Raw genomic sequence first — 20,666 nt, 5'->3', positions numbered from 1 at the left:
AAAGTACTTGAGCTCATGCCTCCTCTATTTTAAATTTATATTCAAGTGCCAAATTATGAATTTCTCAGGTGACTCTTTTAATTCCTCTGATGCTCGGAGTCAAATTAGTGGGAGTCCAAAGTACAAGGCTAATGAGTTGGTTTTATAACCCTGCTCTCTTCTTGTTGAGCGTCTAATTATTATGGTTGTTGCTATTTGCCACGAGGCACTTCCTATCATTTTTGGAATGTGGTGATGGGGGTACAAATAGTTAAAATAGTCTCTTTACAGTCCATCCTAACAATGAAATCTTTGGGATATTGACTTAGATACCATGTGGAATTATTCCTTACAAAAGAACTCAGTTGAGGCACAACCTGTCTTCATCTTTCATAATAACATGGAAAAGTGGCACTGTGCAAACTCTATAAAGGCAGAAATGGTCTACCACTGGACTTAATGCACAGGAGGAACAAAGTAAATATTAGCCAAATTATATATTTAAGGTTTTAGGAAGCTTACTTTAGTTTGGAATGTTTGTTTGAATTACAAGGATTTGCTTACTTTTAAGAAACAAGTAAGCACTTATACTCAAGAATGTGACTTAGTCTGCCTGACCTTACATAGCAATAACATAACTGGGATACTGGGCAAGTCACATCTGGGGAGATTAGTGACTAGAGTACTTAAATAAGAGTTGACATTTTCAATGAAGTCATACAACTTGACAAAAAATCATATTTCAATCACATTTTCTCTTTATATTTGAGTCCTTCCTTTGGAATTAATAAATTCTCTGAAAGCATTTATTCAATTCCGTGTTTGCTTTACTTCTCTTCAGGGTACTTGAGCATCAAAAAACAGCCTGGTAACTTAATAGTATTGGCCTTCTTCCATTCCTGCTTTCTGAAGAACTGTGAGACTGGGTACAAGTCCTCATTCTATTTTCTTTGGTCATGTTAAACTTACTTTTCTTTACTAAGTTATTGGACTTTTGATGTTGTAATGGTACAAGGGAAAGGATATGGGGGAAGAAAGAATAGGAATATATGAAAACTGGAAGCACAAGGACATTGAAGCCTGAAGGGCATTGTCTGCTCCTAAGACAAGAATGCCTAAATTAGCTCTTAGGAAGTGTCCATGGTCTTGGAGGCAAGGCTCAACAGGCTTTGCGGTGAGTCCTACTACCAGGAAAGAACAATGACTCACAACCAAAGTTGGCCCATCCCTCCTTTGAAAAGTACCCTTGTCTATCCCAAGAGAAAAAGGGACAGAGTTCAGACCTGTTATTTCAGGAGCAGGCCATGTGGCTTACACAAAAAGCTTTGAGATCAACCCAAGTCCAATTATTCAGCAGCTAAAACCGGTCTTCCTTTCTCTAATTCCCTGGCTAGTCAATATTGCAAGGCCATTCTAAATATCCTTGGAATTTCTACTCCTAGATTATCTACCCAGAAGAATGCAAAAACACTTATTCATGTGCATTCCTATTATTCATTGCAGCACTATTTACAATTCCCAAGTTATATGGAAACAATCTAAGGCCCAACAACTGAGAAATGGATAAAGATACACAATGGAATACTATTCGGTTATAAAAGGTTAAACTTTGTCATTCACAACTCAGATGGTACTAGAGGGGATTATGCTGAGCAGAAATAAAGATAAAAATCACATACATGACTTCACTCTTCTGGAACATAAGTAAAACAAAGACAAAATTTAACCAGACCAAACCCAAAAAATCTGACTGAAGAATTGAAACTAGAGAGGGATAGTACAAGGTGGAGGCCTGGTGGACTATGGTGGAGGACATGAGAACATGTTTTTGCCTGAAGCATCCATAAAGAAAAATTATATACCCTCAATGGGTGAGCCAAAATGTATCTTTTGACCCTCTTTTCTCAGATACTTATTGTGCCTGAGTCACTTGTGTGATGTACACTCCAGAGTGATTTGGTATTTTGCCACTTTCAACATCTCAGTATATCAGAAGACTTTTCTCAAAGATTTCATTGGAAATGACAGTAAGACACCAGAAAGGTTAAGCTTTCAAAGTCATGTTTATTTAAATATAATTTACATTCAATAAATTTTCCTAAAATCTGACAAACACAATTACCAACCTTACCAAGATTTAGAAGATTCTTCCAAATTCCTTCATGCTTCTTTGCAACCAACCCCAGCCCGTTGGGATCCACCAATCACATTTTGTCAAAAGGGTCACTAATCATTTAAATAAATGCTCTAAGGAACAACATGCAAGCACATAAAGTGCAAGGTTTTAAAGACACTACGAAAAATTTTTCTTTGTGCAATAAAACAAAGGTGGCATTACATGCATGCCTACTATGTAGCATTATACACTACAGGTATGCAAGATACTTTGGTCAGTACGAGACAGACCTAAGGTAAAATGAAGCTCACTATTACCACATATATTCCTCAACAGCAATATACAAGAACATGCCACAAAAGAATATATAATCTTCGGAATAGTCAAAAGAATATAATTTTAAAATAATCTGTAAATTAAAATATGGTTAACAAAGTTGTCTTAAGATAGCTGTTGAATAGTCTAGTTAGTATGTCAGACTTCAAGTTGAGGGGCTGGGTGACAGAAAAACTACTTTAAATTATGGAAATGAATTAATTATATGGAAATTCTCGATGGGGCATAGATATTCCTACAGATATCTGGCACCTTTTCAAAAGTCACCCCTGCTGCCATCATAAAGAAAACCAAGAAAGCAGAGCCTCTATTCTGCAGGCATCAGTCATCATGTTCCAACACACCTATCTCCTTGAAAACTTCAAGGGCCATAATCCTGTCTTTCAAGCACCAGACCTGTAAAAGAAGTATAACAATAGGCACTTAGATAAGCAGTTACTAAACAATATACTATTGATATAGTCGTTTCTAGAGATGTTCATAAAGCTGTGATGCTATAAAGCTAAGTACATAGAATCCTCGAGTATACTACACAATGTCAACTCAGATAAATAATATTCTGACATTAAAGTGCAAATTTACCTCAAAATTCTATCTTACTATATTGCTAACAATTCACCTCAACCTTCTGGAAGAGTCAAACTCAAAAGTTTCTCAATACTTTAATCCACCGAAACTCCTAAACATTTTGAAGATATCACTTACTTAAAAATACAACTTTTCTAAAATAACCATTTTCAACACAAAGTAATACCGATTCACTAAAGATTTTTTCCTTATTATTTAAAACATACTTTTTAAGGTGGTGGGGAGATATAGACTGCATTTAGTAAACTATTGCCTGTCAAGTTGGCCTCAGGTAAATCCTTTAACCCATCAGAACAGAAGCGTATCCAGTCAGATTAGATTTCTCATCTTTGGCCAAAAATTGTATTCAATTATTTCATAGTTCAAGTAAATTTTTTCCCCATTTGAGCCATACCTTAAGTTTATCAGCATCTTGAATTGCACTGAGCCTGCTAGAAAATGGGAAAAGAACAAAGTTAATATACAGTGATTCTACAGTTTGCTTATATTTTGAAGAATGGCTTTTATTGTGGCAATCTACTAGCCATCTTTGATGAATAAAGTGCTACCTTTGAATAGAATTCCTCTTAAAAAGCTACATTCTCCACATTTCTTGACACTTGGAATCTTCTGTCCTTTCCAGTCAGGAACAAATTTGAGGTAATAAACTTCCTAGATCCTGAGACTCTACTTAATACAATGCCAGCAGCCACCATCTGTCCATCATGACCTCTTTGCTACACTAGCATAGAATAGTTATCAATTTTAGGAAAAAAAAAATTACTGGCAACAGTTGTTTACCTAGGAAAAAAGGGAAACAAACCTTCTATAAATTTAAAAACCAGAGGAAGCTGGAAACTTGTTTACCCAGCAGAGGCCGAGTCCAGCACTCTGAGAACAGTCCTCAGCACTTGCTCTGTTTGCAGCCCTTAAATAGACACTGGCGCAAGCTGCTTCCTTGACAAGTTGCTTAGTTCTCCCAACCCAGGGCTCTCTCTCAGCCAGAACCATTTAAGCAGTTGGGCTCAGCAGGAATTCCCATCACCTAAAGCCACTGTTAAAGCCTGCCCATTGCATTCCCCTGTGGGTTGTGGTCTTCACCAGTGATTGAGGCATTCAGGGCTGGGGTCCCTCTGTCTTGAGCTCACCTATATGGCTGGAAAAGGAGTGCCTAGAACACAGCCTACAACGCTCTCCTTTTTTCCTGTGTAAGGAATAGTAAAATTTCTGTTCCACTTGGTAGCCTGGGTGAGGGAAACATGTCATCTCCACAAGCTTCACAAGGGAAGACAAAGTGGTACTTATGATAGTTACAATGATTCCTCCATCAGTTACTGTAGATCTTTACGAATTTTACTAAATTCATTAAATAACCCTCTGTACAGCAATGTGTACCAGAAAGAAACACTTAAAAATGCCAGGGTTAAACAAAAAAACACGATGGATCTTACACCCCAAAAAAGTTGCAAGAGGGTTCTGTGATAACACAGGTCACTTCTGAAAAGGTGAATCTGTGGGAGGTATATCCGGGGCTCCCTCATTAAACTCCACACCATTTACCTGCTCCTGAAATACCCCTAGACCTTCCAAACAACTACAAGCAAAGTGGCAGCAGGAAGGGCATTTGGGGGAGGGGGAGGCTGGCTATGTGAACAAATTGCCTCCTTTCAGTGGCTAATATCTGTTAAAAAAAAATAGACAAGAGGCCCCAAATGGAGTTACTTGTGCTGAGTCCTACATCAGAAACCAAGATCTAACAATTGCAGCTTCAGTCTTTTCCACGAATGTAACCAACCAGTCAGTCTGGTCGTTCCAGCAGAGGTAATCTGCCTAATAGACCACCTCCCACCCCCCAAGGAAGGCGACCACCTTGCCTGAAACAACTCACTTTTCCTTTTTTCACCCCGTTTAGAAAAACCTACAAAATTTTTGCACAGCTCTTCAGCGCTCATTTCTACTCGCTAAACGGGGGCAGCTCCATTTATAAATAGCTTCAAAAAGTCAGACCTTTACTTTTACCCCACATTGTTGTTGTTTTAACACAGGGAAATTCTACTGCTATGAACGGAAACTTAAAGCCTTTGACATCAATGATCTCATCCACTTCCTAAACTGTCTTAAGTCCTGGCGGCAGAGCCCTGGGCTAGGCGGGAACCGCGAGTCAGCCAAGAACTGGGGCACCTTCCTGGGCTCTGCGCCTCCGCCCCCGCTTAGTCTGGGTCCCAAAATGGAGTATTTTCATGAAAAAAGCAGCTTGAAGCTCCAAGCTCCCTGTGGCTGGGATACCTTGAACGTCTGGATTACAGACTAGAGACTCCGGGCATCCTGGCCACTGGGGAAATAGGGCGGCGAGGGTAGAGGGACCACGAAGGTGCATCCCAGGGAAGAGGGACCCGGGCACCACGAGGACTCGCTACCCAAAAGGGGCCCTCAGGGGGGCTCCCTTGGGCGTTCCGCTCCGGGTCTCAAGGAGGGCTTCTCCCAAGAAGTCACGGAAGAGAGGCTGAACCCCAATCCCGGCCGCACGGATGGGCACCCGAGCAGGGACCACCCACGTGGTCGCCTCGGACGTCCAGCGGGTGGGAAAGCACTTACCGGGTCGTGCGCCGACGTCTAAAAGGAAGGGCGCCTGGGAACCCAAGTTTAAAAGGGCCTGGGCCGTCAGCACGCGAGCAGCCAACCAAAAAGTTGCCCAAGCGCCCCACCCCGCCCAGCCACCGCCCAGCCGAGCGGCGCCGAGAAGCCCTCGGGCGCCTCCTGGCCGCAGCCTGGGGAGAGCAAGGCGGGTGGCTCCCGGGTCCCCAGCCCCACCTCCGAGCCTGCGGAAGGACGCGCGACCTCAGCTTCAAACTCGTCCCTGGGAGTGCTCTCCCCTTTACCTCATTGCAGCTTCGCTGAAGTTCCCAGCACTCAAATGTTCAGTATCTCCATCCCTTACTCCCCTCCCAGCTCCGCCCCCCTTAAAGTCTTCAGTCACCTCCTTTGTGCTTATTTTAATTGCAAGACTCTTGCCTAATCATGTAACAGAAGGTTGACTGCTGTTAAAGGAACTATGGGCATTATTGCGGGTGGGGTGTGAACCTTTCAAAAGGGGGACTTGATGCCAAGTGGGAATTGATGTCCTGTAAGTGCTTGATTAAACCTGCTGAATTTTCTTTCATAGTGTATTTGGTATTTCACACATACAGCGAACTGCTTGTCGAGCAGGGGTCCCAGGGTATTGGAAGGTTGTGAGCAACTCTCTGGCTAGTTTTGCTGCTGCTGGAGGGGAAACTTCCCCCTTTCTCCCTCTTCCTGCCCCCTCTCCCCGTCTTCTGCCAGATAGTGCCCCAGGCCTCCCCCACCCTTTCCTTTCATTCCTTTCCAGGGAACGAATTTCAATAAAATCTTGTGCTAACATGAATTCTGATGCAAACTGTGGCAGGCTTGCAGGTTTCCATCCTCTGCCTGACCTCTGTCCTCAGTGGGATAGTCTTAGTGTCTGATGGGAGGGGGAGCCAGAAGGTGAATCCTGGATTCTGGAAGCCATTGAGGGTTTTCTTGGTTCAGCATACGGTCAGTTGGGTGCATCATAACTATTGATACCTCTATCTTTATGTTTTTGGGTTTTTTTTTTGGGGGGGGGTACCCAAACTGAATGAAAGATTATGTTTCTCATTAACCCTGAAATAACATGATCCTGCATTTTACTCACTTGAAACTTTTGGTTACCTTGTCTATTATGGCAGGTGACAGCCGGTCCTGCAGGAGGCCACACAGAAAGCGGTAAGCTGTGAGGACTCACTTTTTCTTCCTTCCTCACCCAGGATCAGTATGAGGTAAGGGTGACCCAAGGTCTAGACTGAGATGGAAAGTAGAACAGACTCAGGTCTGTAGACATCTTATCAGTAGTGAAGCTAACAGTTTAATTTCTGTTTTGTGCCTTATGTCTGAGTTAATTCTGAATGTGGAAGGGCTAAAAAGCACATTTATCACCCTCCCCAAACCCTGTAGTTGTCTGATCCTTATTCCCAGGAGATCTGAAGACTCACTTGTTCTCACAGAATAACATCAGACATAGATCTAGGACATTTGCTTTGCAAATTAATCAGCCCATTCATTTACTTTTGTCTCTGTACTAAGTGCATACTTTATTGTATTGTTGTAATGTGGAGTCACAAAATAAAGTAATGGCAGACATTATTTATGATTTAAATGATCGCTCCAGTTGGGTAACATTTTAAACGGTGCCATTGGGCCATTTGCCATGTGCAGATCTCTGTCCAGCATCCAGTTTTTTCCAAGCAGCAGTAGACTTGTTTTTTTTTTTTTTTTTTTTTTTTTTAAAGATTTATTTTATTTTATTTTTTAAGATTTATTTATTTATACAAGCACACTAGGTACAGTGAGAAGTGCGGGAGGGTGAGAGAATTCACCAGAGCCAGAGCGGGGAGCAGAGCAGGCAGAGGGACCGAAGTACACTGCTGAGGGGAGCAGCGGGCGGCAGGAGAGGTCTGCGCGCCATGTGGGACCCTCCTCAGGTGGCCGGGGAGCAGCCGGGGATCGAACCGGCGCCGCAGAGGTCGCTGGCAGCTTCGCAACCCAGCGCTCAACCACTGTGCCACCGGGGAGGCCCAGTAGACTTGTTTTCAAGCCAAGAGAGAATGTCTGCCCTAGCTGAGGTCTGTTGGTTTCATCTGCCTCATCTGTGTGACTGACTTCAGCACTTAGAGAATGTACAAGCCCTTAGATATTGTGCTCTTGTTTGTGATTCCCCACATGGTACAAAACAAACTATTTTTAATCTTATTAATTATTATTGTTTTTTAATGAAGTACTACTGTATTATATACTTGTTCATTTTTTGACAGTATAGGATATTTTCCTTCAGGTGTGGTCACTGTAGCTCTTCCACCGTCAAATCAACAAAAGTCTTCCAGCATAGTCCAAAGAATTCTACCTCCACTCCTCCACCTCCCTCTCTGGATGCCTTAGATCTGTGGTCAGCTTTCAAGGGCTGGTTTTAATGTTTGTCTCTGTTTGACCCTGTGTTTGGTTTCTCTATATTCCACATATAAATAACACCATCTATATCCTGGTTTATTTAACTTAGCATAATCCCTTTCAGCTCCATCCATGTTGCTGCAAATGGTATGAGTTTATCTTTTTTGACAGCTGAACAATATTCCATTGTGTATATATACCACATCTTCTTGATCCACTAATCTCAAAACAGATTATTAGAAAAAAAATCTTAGCTTTGTTATTTATAAACCTGAGCATTGTGCTTATTACTTCTAGGAAATATATAAATAAAAGGATAAAAGAGAATTCCATTTAGTCACATATTCAATATGTCAAATATATCACCTTTATTGATAAGAATGATAGTTTGTTGTGAAACAAATAAAATAAAATCATTCTTTAATTTCACATCCTTCTTCATCCAACTTCTCATTTGTTTCTCTTTACAGCAAAACTCCACAAAAGCATTGTCTATATTTGTCTCCAGTTCTTTTTTCCATTCTTTTCTGAATCTAATTGTGGTGGGCAGCCTCTGAGATGGTCCTCATTTGATGATTTCCACTTACATTTCATTGGCTAGATCTGTATCACATGCCTTCCTGTAGCAGCAAGTGATGCTTTGAAATGCATTAAAAGAAAAAAGAGAGATAACAGATTACATCAAACAAAAGTAAAACTAGGCACATTACCACAAATAAAAGAATTGACAGAGTAATGTCCAGGGGTGTCTAAAATTGTGGGCTTCTTCCTTTGCATATGAAAAGCAATCCCCCCACTTTCAGTCCTAAGAGATTGTAGTCCCAACCCCATGTTCCATGTCTCTACTTTAATCTGGATGGAGCTTCAGGTGGTGAGAACAGTGTGTATATAATTCCTGAGAGGACTTGAAAAAGAGTTTCTTTGTGACTGGATCCCAGAGTAGGTGTGTGGGACAGAGAATAATTACAGATGGGCTTTGTTGTATATATATGTTATTGTTCAAATCAACACTGCCAAGTTTAAATTCCAAGGGGGTAGGGATTATAATTGAGTAATTTCTGTATATAAATCTCTGGCTGCCTGAACCTCATGTAGTCAACTGCTAAAACATGCCCTTCATAGAAATGATGATAAATGTGGGAAGTTGTTTGATTGCATTGTCCTTTCTGATTAGTGCATTCTTATAACCCTCATTTGGAAGTGTGAAACTGGCCACTGGGTATCCAAATTTGGATACAAATTTGTACTGGGTAATTGAATCAGCAATGCAGCACATGGCTTCTCCTAAGTCATGCTTTAAGCTTCGTGAATTTATAATGTAAAAACAATCAATCAGTTTGTTCTCTCCAGAGTTCTTGATGTGGACTCGAGAGTCCACATGTTACACATCTGTGTGACCATGACTGCTACACTTGGGAGGAAACAGCAGGACTTGTTTAGCTTCCTCTTATTCCAATTCCTATGTTCTTTCTCTGCTCCTTGCCAGAGGCAGCCTTCAAATTGGGGTGACAGCATCTTTCTATCCACAGTAAAGTTATTCTGTGTTTTTTCTGTTGCTAATCTATTCACCCTTAAAAATCTGTGTTCCACTAGGTAGGGTGTAAGGGGCCTTACATTTTAGTCAAGTCAAATGCATTTAGATTCAATAATTTAAACAGGCATTTGAGGTAAACATTCAGCTAAACGTTCAGTCTATTTTTGTCAAAGGCCCAGCTTTTTGCATTTCTGCTTTCCCTTCCCCAATCCTCTCCATGGCATCTGGTGAATGTGTGTGGGGAGTGCTTAGGGCACAGTGGGGAGACAGGCTGATTCCTGTCTTTTGTATTCCAACTGGCCTTTTCTGCAGTGGGTGCTGCCTGCCACAAATTGACAACTAGGATGACGCTGTGCCAGTGCTGGGTCTTTTCTGGGGTTTGCTGCTAAAACTTGTGACCTGGTCACTCACAATAATGCTGCTCTTGGTTTGGGTAAGCCTTGGGAATCTACCTAAGTCAAAACTGCAATGTCACCTGCCTTGGCCATCCTATCCCAAATACTCCTCTTTCCACTGCTTTCTATTTCTTTGCTCCGCTTTAAAAATAGCATTACAAGTATAATATCCCTGAGGTGGGAACCTGCATAGCATATTCAGGGCCATCAGGAAGATGGAACCATGGTAACCTCTTAATATGACCCTCCTAACCTGGGGATCATATTTGTGATATTTTAAATCACGAAAGCTCTTGTAGATTTTTTATTTTAAAAACTGAAATGGACTGTTTCCATTATTTTCATTTCAGCTTTAACAATCCTGTTTCTTTTTGAAGCAATGTGGTTGCCTCTGCCTAACAATGTGTAGTCACATACAAGGCAAGGGGAAATGGTTGGACATTAAGAAGAACAGCTTACTCCTTCGCAGAATCTGACACTGTGGGTCACATAAAGTTTCTAGGAACTGATATCAACTAACTTATTAATTCGAAGTGCATACATTGAGTGCCACCGTGAGAGGCGCTGCTGCTGAGGCTGGATAAGAAGGTGAAAACTACAGCCCTCTGTTCTGGAAGGAATTACAATCTGACAGGGAGGACAGCCTATTAGAGGCCAGGGAAAAGGTTCTAGGAGAGGCATGGGAGGGGCCTGGGCCTGGTCTGCAGCTTGGTCCTAGAAGTTTCCTTTGAGCTTGAGGGTGAGCGTGTTCTGGTTCTTTTCCTTCCCGTCCTTTCTGCCCCCTGGCTGCTTGTGCTTCTTATCCTACATTCTTGATTGGGCATTTTATGTGAGTCCTTCTCTAGCCATATTCTCTCTCTATATTCTCTTGCAGATGGTACCTTTCTTTAACTTCTACCCTAGATTAGTCCCACATCCCTGTTTTTAGTCTTGTCTTGTCTGCAGGATCAGTCCTGGCATCCTCTGCTGTCTCCAATTCCTCATTTTGTGACTTCTGGGGTCTCCTCCCTTTTGACTTAGTTCAGCCTCATTTTTGAATCAAACCCCAACTAACGTCTCCATCTTAGTTTAAAAGTGCTGTTGAGAGAGAATCTGCAGCAGGCACTGAGCCTCTCTGCATGTTCTTTCCAAAGCTTTGAACCTTTCCAAGTCTGCACCAGAGAATATAGAAGGGAAAATATTTAGCTTGAAAAAATTTAAAGGCAGGTGTTGACTGAATAGTGGTCTTTTCTTGGAGAAATTCAATGTGAAGTGAGTTTTGCCCCTTTGGATAAAAAATAAATGCTGCACTCTGCTTTTCTGCCCAGATGAGCTTGCCTTTTGTTGACATTCTCACACGAATGAGAACACTTTGGAATGTCTGGTTTTTAAGTGAAATTACTTAATGAATTCAAGAGGATAATTTTTTTGCAAAATATACTGTTACCTAAGGATCACCTGTTGAATGGGGTATGAAACAGGCCATCGAAGTGAGGCAGAATGGCCATTAAAAGCAAAAAAAATGCTTATCATTCTTATTGAGTGGCATGCCTTCTGATTGTCTTTAGTGAGGGTATTAGAAAACAGAAGGTCCCAGAAAGTCATTTTATTTTACAAGAAAAATAATATGGACTAGAATGCAACTCTCTTTGACATGCCTTAAAATGAACTGGAATCTGTCAGGAGACAACTCCTACTACCTCTGGTTGTAGATAGAAGATTATGATATGAGGTTTAAGTGATAGTCATATTTGCCAAATCTTTTTTTTTTTTTTTGAGATTTTATTTATTTATTTATTTATTTATTTTTAAATATTAAATTTTATTTTTATATTCCCCCATACAATTGCAAACGCCCCATTCTGACCCCAATCCTTCCCCTCCCGACCCCCACCCCCCAAAAAGTGTCTCTGGTTCATAGTTTTTTGTTGATTTTGATTTTCACTTTCTTATATTCATTTTCCTGGTCCCTTATTTAAGTTTCCTAGATTCCTGCTATGAGTGAGACCATCCGGTATTTTTCTTTTTCTTTTTGGCTTATTTCGCTGAGCATGATCCCTTCCAGTGCCATCCATGTTGCTGCAAATTGCATGTGTTTATCTTTTTTGAATGCTGAGTAATATTCCATGGTATATATGTACCACATCTTCTTGATCCAGTCATCTATTTTTGGGCATTTGGGTTGTTTCCAAAGCTTAGCTATTGTAAACAGTGCTGCTATAAACATAGGAGTGCAGGTGCTCTTTGGAATTGATGTTTCTGTGTCCTTTGGGTAAATACCTAGGAGTGGAATTGCTGGATCATATGGAAGCTCTATGTTTAGTAGGTCCAGAAATCTCCACACAGCTCTCCATAGTGGTTGGACCAGTTTGCACTCCCACCAACAGTGCACAAGAGTTCCTTTTTCTCCACATCCTCGCCAACATTTGTTGTTGCTAGTTTTTTTAATATGTGCCATTCTCACTGGTGTGAGATGGTATCTCATGGTAGTTTTGATTTGCATTTCCCTGATTACAAGTGATGTTGAACATTTTTTCATATGTCTGTTGGCCATTTGCATTTCCTCTTCAGAGAAGTTTCTTTTTAGCTCTTCTGCCCATTTTTTGACTGGATTATTTTCTTTGTTGTTGCTGAGTCTCATCAGCTCTTTGCAGATTTTTGTGATCAGTCCTTTATCATTAGTGTTGGGTGCAAAAATGTTCTCCCAGTTGGTGGGGTTTCTCTTTGTTTTTGTTATTGTCTCTTTTGCTGTGCAGAAGCTCTTTAATTTGATGTAGTCCCAGCTGTTTATCTTTCTCTTCACTATCACTGCTTTGGGTGATGTGTCTGTAAAGATGTCTTTGATGTGCAAATCCCGTAGTGTTTCGCCTATATTTCCTTCTATGTATTTTATGGTTTCAGGTCTTATGTCTAGTTCTTTAATCCATTTTGAGTTGATTTTTGTGTATGGTGTGAGGTAGTGGTCAAGCTTCATTCTTTTGCATGTAGCGACCCAGTTTTCCCAGCACCATTTATTGAACAAACTTTCTTTGCTCCAATGCATAGTCTTCGCTCCTTTGTCAAAGATTAGTTGACCATAAATCTGTGGGTTTATTTCTGGATTTTCTATTCGATTCCATTGGTCTGTATGTCTGTTCTTGTTCCAATACCATGCAGTTTTGATGATTATGGCTTTGTAGTATAGTTTGAAGTCTGGGAGTGTGATGCCTCCATTTCCTTCTTTTTTTTTCAGTAGAGCTTTGGCTATTCGGGGTTTTTGGTGATTCCATATGAATTTCATCAATAATTGTTCTATTTCTTTGAAGAATGCCATTGAGATTTTGATTGGAATAGCATTGAATCTGTATATTGCTTTTGGTAGGATGGCCATTTTAATAATGTTTATTCTTCCAATCCATGAGCAGGGGATGTCTTTCCATTTCTTTGTGTCTTCTTCTATTTCTTTTAACAGTGTTTTATAGTTTTCTTTGTATAGGTCCTTTACCTCTTTTGTTAGATTTATTCCCAAATATTTGATTTTTTTTGTTTCGATAATAAAAGGGGTGGTTTTTTTGATTTCTTCTTCTTCAGATTTATTGTTTGTGTATAGGAAGGCTACTGACTTTTGCGTGTTGATTTTGTATCCTGCCACTTTACTGAATTGATTGATGAGTTGAATTAGTTTTTCTGTGGAGATTTTGGGGTTCTCTATGTATATTATCATATCATCTGCAAATAGTGATAGTTTGACTTCTTCTTTTCCTATTTGGATTCCTTGGATGTCTTTCTCTTGTCTTATTGCTCTGGCTAGGACTTCCAGTAGTATATTGAAAAGCAGTGGTGAGAGTGGACATCCTTGTCTTGTTCCAGATCTTAATGGAATTGCTTTCAGCTTTTCACCATTGAGAATGATACTGGCTGTTGGCTTGTCATAGATGGCCTTTATGATGTTGAGGTATGTTCCTTGTATCCCAAGAATTTCAAGGGCTTTTATCATGAATGGGTGTTGCACTTTGTCGAAAGCTTTCTCAGCATCTATTGATATTATCATATGGTTTTTATATTTCTTTTTGTTGATGTGTTGGATAACGTTGATTGATTTTCGGATGTTAAACCATCCTTGTGCCCCTGGAATGAATCCAACTTGGTCGTGGTGAATTATCTTATGGATACATTGTTGGATTCTGATAGCTAAAATTTTATTGAGGATTTTTGCATCAGTGTTCATTAGGGAGATTGGCCTATAGTTTTCCTTTTTTGTGTTGTCCTTATTCGGTTTTGGTATTAGTGTAATATTGGCTTCATAGAACGTGTTTGGTATTGTCCCTTCCTTCTCAATTTTTTGGAAGAGTTTGTGAAGGATAGGCACTAATTCGTCTCTGAATGTTTGGTAGAATTCATTTGTAAATCCATCAGGTCCTGGGCTTTTGTTTTTGGGGAGGTTTTTAATTACCATTTCAATTTCGCTGCTTGTAATTGGTCTGTTTAGGTGTTCTATTTCTTCTTTATCTAGCTTTGGGTGATTGTAGAGTTGTAGGAATTTGTCCATCTCCTCTAGATTGTTGAACTTGTTTCCATATAACTGTTCATAGTAGTTGCTGATTATTCTTTTGATTTCTGCTGTGTCCGTTGTGATTTCTCCTCTTTCATTTATGATTCTGTGTATTTGTGCTTTCTCCCTTTTTTCCTTTGTGAGCCTGGCTAGGGGTTTGTCTATTTTATTTATTTTTTCAAAGAACCAGCTCTTGGTTTCATTGATCTTTTGGATTGTTTTTTTAGTTTCAATTTCATTTATTTCTGCTTTGGTTTTATTATTTCTTTTCTTCTACTGGTTCTGGGGTTTTTTTGTTGTTCTTTTTCTAGATCTTTGAGCTTCGAGATTAGGTTGTTTCTTTGAGTTCTTTCTTGTTTTTTGATGTGAGCTTCTATTGCTATATATTTTCCTCTTATTACTGCTTTTGCTGCATCCCATACATTTAGGATATTGGTGTCCTCCTTGTCATTCAATTCAAAGAATTTTTCAATTTCTTCTTTGATCTCCTCGTTAGTCCAGTGGTCTTCCAGTAGTGTGGCTTTTAATCTCCATGAGGTAGGATAGTTCCTTGCCTTCTTTTTATGATTTATTTCTAGTTTGATGCCTTCGTGGTCAGAAAAGATGGTTGGTATGATTTCAATCTTGGTGTATCTGTTGATGTTTGTCTTGTGCCCCAGTATGTGATCGATCCTGGAGAATGATCCGTGTGCGCTTGAGAAAAATGTGTACTCCGTTTTTTTTGGGTTTAGTGTTCTATAGATGTCTGTTAAGCCCAAATGCTCTAGGTCCTTATTTAGAGCTTTAGTTTCTTTACTTATTTTTTGTCTTGTTGATCTATCCATTGTTGATAGTGGTGTGTTGAAGTCTCCCACTACATATGTGTTTTCTCTGATGTCTGTTTTCAGAGAGGACAACAGTTGTCTGATATATTTTGGTGCTCTTTCGTTTGGTGAGTATATGTTAATGAGTGTTATTTCTTCTTGAAGTATTGTCCCCTTAATCATAATGTAGTGACCACTGGGGTCTCTTTTTATTTTTTTGAGTTTGAAGTCTGTTTTATCTGATATAAGTATAGCTGTTCCTGCTTTCTTTTTTGGCCCATTTGCTTGTAGGATTGTTTTCCATCCTTTGACTTTGAGCCTATTTTTATCTTTTGTAGCTAAATGTGTTTCCTGGAGACAGCAAAAGGTTGGGTTTTGTTTCTTAATCCAGGCTGCAACTCTGTGTCTTTTTATTGAAGAGTTTAGTCCATTTACATTTAGAGTTAATATTGATATGTTAGCATCTGTATTTGCCATTGTTTGTCTTTCCTTTGATTTTATTTATTTATTCTTTTAATAACTTTTTTTTTTTTGGTCTTCTTTCGTTGTTATTCGTCCCTCTGAGGTTCTGGCTTTAGGATTCCTTGTAGTATTTTTTGGAGTGGGGGTTTAGTCGCAATGAAACTCCGGAGTTTCTCTTTGTCTGGGAAGGTCCATATTCTTTCTTCATGGAGGAAAGAGAGCTTTGCGGGATAGAGTATTCTTGGTTGGCATCTGTTTTCTTGGAGTCTGTTGACTATGTCCCTCCACTCTCTCCTTGCCCGTAGTGTTTCTTCAGAGAAGTCTGATGTCAGCCTGATTGGTTTTCCTTTGAATGTTATCTGTTTCTTCCCTCTTGTCAGCTTCATTATTTTTTCCTTGTCCTGGATTCTTGGGAGCTTTACTATTATGTGTCTTGCTGTGTTTTTCCTTTCGTCGTGGAAGTTTGGTGTTCTTCTTGCTTCTTGTATATCAATTTTCAGCTCCTTCTTCTCATTTGTGATGTTCTCTTCAATTATATCCATGAATATTTTCTCTGTTCCTACATCTCTCTCCTCTCCTTCTGGAATTCCTATAACTCTTATATTTCCTTTCCTCATGGAGTCAGATAGTTCCCGAAGTCTTTCTTCATTCTTTTTCCTTCGTACTTCTCTTTCCTTTTCTGTTTTGGTTCTTTTTATTTCTGTGTCTTCAAGATTACTTATTCGTTCTTCCATTTCATCTATTCTGCTTTCATTGCTTTTCCCAGAGTTCTTTAGTTCCTCCATTAATTCTTTGATCTCCTGCATTTCTCTTACTTCCCTCTTTAGGGACTCAATTTCCTTCTTCTGATCTATCACTTTTTTAATCATGGCAATTTTAAATTCTCTTTCTGGAAGGCTCAGAAGTTCTTCCAAGTTGCTGTCGTTGCAATCTGGGGAATGGTTTTCTTTTTGTGGTGTGCTTCTTTCCTGAGGAGTTTTTAGGTTGCGTGTGGTTCTTCTACTCCCTACTGTCTGTTTTCTAATTTGTCGTATGCGTTGGGACACTGTGTTGCTCGGACTGACTGACATCTTGGGTGAACTTCTCCGCTCCCCTCTGGCTCTTCCAGGAGCCATCTCTGTCTTCTGGGGGAGCTTTCTGCTGGTTTTAGGCAGTTTTTACTGAAGAAATGTCCCTGTTCTCAAATGGCGAAGCGGGATGCAGTCCCTGCGCCTCCGGTTTCAGGCACACTCTTCTGCGCACCCGGTCTGCCCCGGACGTGGGTGCCTGCTCCCTCTGTGGGCTCAGACTGCTGGTCGGAAGGGGCCTGGCGTGGAATAACTTCCCGGCTGGCCACTGGGTCCTCCAGAAACCTTCTGCCCTTTTCAAGCAGTCTTAAGAAATGTCCTGTTTTATAGGGTGTTAGTGACTTTTTTTTTCCTGGTCGCTAGGTGGCGCCAGAGATCTCTCCTATTGTCCTTGGGGGGCTGTTTTTCGCCTCCCCCCACCCCGTGGGACAGAGAACAGAGCGGGAATGGTAGGGTACACCTCAACAGCTTTGGGGTGCTGTGTCTGCCTTGTGCCCCACCGTCGTGGAGAAACCACGCCCCGAATTTTCGTGCCCCGGGTCTCAGTTCAAAGCCCTCAGTTCCAGGATGCGGGCTGTAGCCCAGTTCAGTGGCGCGGGAATGGCGCCTTTTGCACCCTGCTCCCGCGCCTGGGCGCCTGGTTCCTGCTCACTCAGGGAGGGACCTTCACCTCAGTGAGGACCTCCGTGTGTCTCCCCGCAAGCCTAGGTCGTCTCCCCGCAAGCCTAGGTCGCAGGCGCGGGGACCTGGGCAGCCGCGATCCAGGTCTGCACTTGCTTTTCAAGCGCGCCGAGTGCGCCGCGTTCCCGCGCCAGCTTACCGGCAGCCCGGGCTGTGTGCGCGTCTCCCGGGGTCTTTGTTCTTCTCTAATGGCGCCCGGAGCCGTTCGCTCACCGCCGCGGCGGATCCTGCAGGGTTCGCCTCAGCTCCCGTTCACGGGGTGTGGTGGCTGCAATAGTTCCTTTTCACTCACAGTCCAGCTTGCTGCGTCGTTTGTTCTTGTGGGCCGTTTTGGTTTGTTGTTTCCTCCTCTCTGCCGGTCGGAGAGTGCCGCCTCTGTGGGCGGGGGAGGGGAGCAGGGTTCTGCGCTTCCCTCCCTTCTGGTCCTCTTTTATGGCCACTTTCTTCGGGCAGTTCGCTGGCGTCACCCGTTTATCTTCCGTGTCCCAGTTCTCACTGGGACCTGCTGCTTTTCCTCCCTATTAACTTTTTTTAATGGGAGATCTTACTCGCAGAGTCTCCTCGCCGCCATGTTGCTCCGCCCCTCATCTTATTTATTTTTGCATAGAAGAACTGGGAGTATAGGCCAGAGGTGCGGGGGGTGAGAGGTTTCACCAGAGATAGAGTGGGGAGCAGAGGAGGCAGATCTACTGAAAACACTGCTAAGGGGAGCAGCAGGCGAGACAGGAGAGGTCCGCTGCACCATGTGGGCTAGTCCCCGGCTAGGGATTGAACTCAGACCACCAGGGTGGGTGGTCATAGTGATAGAGCTGAGACAACCCCTAACCCACCAGCAAGATCCCATACTTGCTAAATATTTTATTTGCACTGTGGATTCAACTTAAGTAATGTTCCATCTGCCATCTCATCTGACCCTCAAGATAATTGGGAGCGAACCAGGGCAGACAATTTCTAAGTTGATGCCAGAGAATAGACTGGAAAGTTATTAAATATCCTGCTCAATGTCAGACAACTAGTGACCAGCAGGACTAGGATGAGGACTTTGTGCTCTGAATGTCTTAGTCACTGCTTTCCTGCTTGAATCTTTATTGTGGTTACATGGTTTTGACATAGATCAGTCCTCTTTTTTTCTTATCCAAAAGGTCAGGTTTATTATTAAAAAAAAAAAAGAAGAAAGGAGAAGAAGATACTTGCAGAAACAGTTGGGCAGAAAGAGCTGCTGCTGCTGCTTTGCAAATGGAAAAGGTTTGTGAAAGTAAACACCTGTGTAGTCACAGGCAGGCAGGAAAGCTGCCCACATAGACCAATCTTAACCGAGGAGCCACGGTCTGAGCATAGACAGATGGACACTGTTACTAATTTTCAGGAATTTTAAGGAAATCTGAAATAGTTTGCTTTCACAGGATAGTTGTCACTATTTTATTTATTAACATACTATGCATCTATAAAAAGGCAAGTTATTTATGTAATCACTAATAAATATTCTTAATATTTTTTGACATACTTTTAAAAACTTTATAAAGAAATTCAAAAATTGTACAGTTAATTCCTGTGTGCCAGGAGCTTTCTTTACCCAGCTTTTCCCAATAGTAAGATTGTATATAACCATAAAACTGTCGAAATCAGGAAATTGACACTTGTACAATATTATTAATTAAAATAAAGACACTACTTGGGTTTCTAAATACAAAAGAAATGTAAGTTAGTGAATGTATAGTGTGCATACTTTTTGTTTATTTTAAAGAGATGGGAAGAATGAATATGTTTATTTGCTTCCATAGGCCTAGACTATCTCTACAAGGATATATAAGAAATTAGACACCATTGAGTTGCTTGCAAGAACTGGGCAACCCTGTGCCAAAGACATAGAGAGAACTCGAACTGTATGTACTTTTGTACCAACTCATCTATTTTTAAAAAAGGGAATGAAGACTCCTTTTGTGTATTCATACAGAATAATCTCCAAGTTATATTTTTAAGTAACAAATGCAAGGAAAATAAGTATGTATGCATTCCATTTTGCAAAAAAAGGAGGTGGGGAGGAATTTTGCTTCTTTGTTTTCATATGCTTAGATCCCTCTGAAAGACTATATAGGAAAATGGTAAATGTGGTTTGCCGCCAGGGATAAATGTGAGCAGCAAGTGGGAGGCAGACCTTTCACAAAAAACCCTTTTGTACCTTTTAAATTCAGACTGAATTTATTTCCTCTTTAACAAAATAAAGAAAATTGAAAAAAATTAAACCTTAAAAGATAAATGCTTTCATCTTGTAATTTTTTTCCCATGAAATATTCAGCAGCTTTCCAGCCACTCTGGCTAAAATACAAATTTCTTTTTTTTTTTTTTTAATATTAAATTTTATTTTTATATTCCCCCATACAATTGCAAACGCCCCATTCTGACCCCAATCCTTCCCCTCCCGCCCCCCACCCCCCAAAAAGTGTCTCTGGTTCATAGTTTTTTGTTGTAAAATCCAAATTTCTTAACTTGACATTTAGGTTCTTTTTTACAACTTGATCTCATTTCTTGCCTGGAGATTTCTGTCCCACCTAAAGCATTTTACCCTTCTCATAATCATGCACTTTCTGGTATTTCTTAATTCTGCTCCTTCTCTTCCTGAGCCACAGAAACCAGCTGGGGCTTATTTCTACGAAGTTTTGCCTGAACAGACCAAGTCTCTGTGACTTTATCTCTTCTAAATTCCTATAACAACATATTGTATGCCCTACAAAAGTGGCCCTTATTCTAGACTCTCTTTTCTTATCAAGGATAGTGTACTCTGTCACCAAATAAGATAACCAGGTCCTTGTGGGAGCATAACAGTTTTCTGAAACTCCTTTCTTGGCAGACCCTTTATATCTGGTGGATAACTCAGTGATGCCGTTTCACTAATCTCTTCTTTGTGGAAATTTTATTTTACACAGATGCTTATTACCTGATGTGCTGAAGAATCCAAAACTGTATTGTGGCAATAAGAAAATTTTTTTCAACCAAAGTACTGGGCAGAAAAAAGAGGACAAAGTAATAGTTAAAATTCAAGAAAGCACATGGTGTTTGAATATTGTTATATTTTTGTATATAACATTTCTGAAAAACAAAATATATGGTAAAATTTTCTTTCTTTTCATTTTTTTGTTGAACTTTTTTATTTTCTTACATCGTTGTTCATTTTTGTATAATATTTGATTTCTCCCCCCAGGTGTTGTTACCATAAATAAATTTCCCACTACCAC

General features: G+C 40.7%; 2 long non-coding RNA genes and 1 other non-coding gene across 4 annotated transcripts; 1 reads left to right on the top strand and 2 right to left on the bottom strand.

Annotated features, from left to right (window-relative positions):
- The first annotated feature begins 854 nt into the window (after positions 1-854).
- LOC129145324 (uncharacterized) lies at positions 855-20,529 on the top strand. 2 transcript variants are annotated; one of them, XR_008550768.1, is made up of 4 exons: positions 855-905; positions 6,727-6,816; positions 19,215-19,316; positions 20,358-20,529. It is a non-coding gene; the product is annotated as an uncharacterized LOC129145324 (long non-coding RNA). The 2 variants fall into 2 exon arrangements; XR_008550767.1 differs by lacking the exons at positions 855-905; positions 6,727-6,816 and adding an exon at positions 18,580-18,678.
- LOC129145325 (uncharacterized) lies at positions 2,035-5,617 on the bottom strand. The gene is made up of 3 exons (XR_008550769.1): positions 5,594-5,617; positions 3,414-3,450; positions 2,035-2,827 (listed from the first exon to the last, which is right to left on the bottom strand). It is a non-coding gene; the product is annotated as an uncharacterized LOC129145325 (long non-coding RNA).
- On the bottom strand, positions 3,282-3,355 carry LOC119251934 (small nucleolar RNA SNORD93). Its single transcript, XR_005126664.1, has one exon. It is a non-coding gene; the product is annotated as a small nucleolar RNA SNORD93 (small nucleolar RNA).
- Positions 20,530-20,666: the final 137 nt, after the last annotated feature.

The sequence above is a fragment of the Talpa occidentalis genome, unplaced genomic scaffold, assembly GCF_014898055.3.
Source record: "Talpa occidentalis isolate TD23 unplaced genomic scaffold, MPIMG_talOcc4v2.1, whole genome shotgun sequence".
NCBI lineage: Eukaryota > Metazoa > Chordata > Mammalia > Eulipotyphla > Talpidae > Talpa > Talpa occidentalis.
The sequence above is the reverse complement of the archived record's forward strand: the minus strand, read 5'-3'. Positions and strand labels throughout refer to the sequence as shown.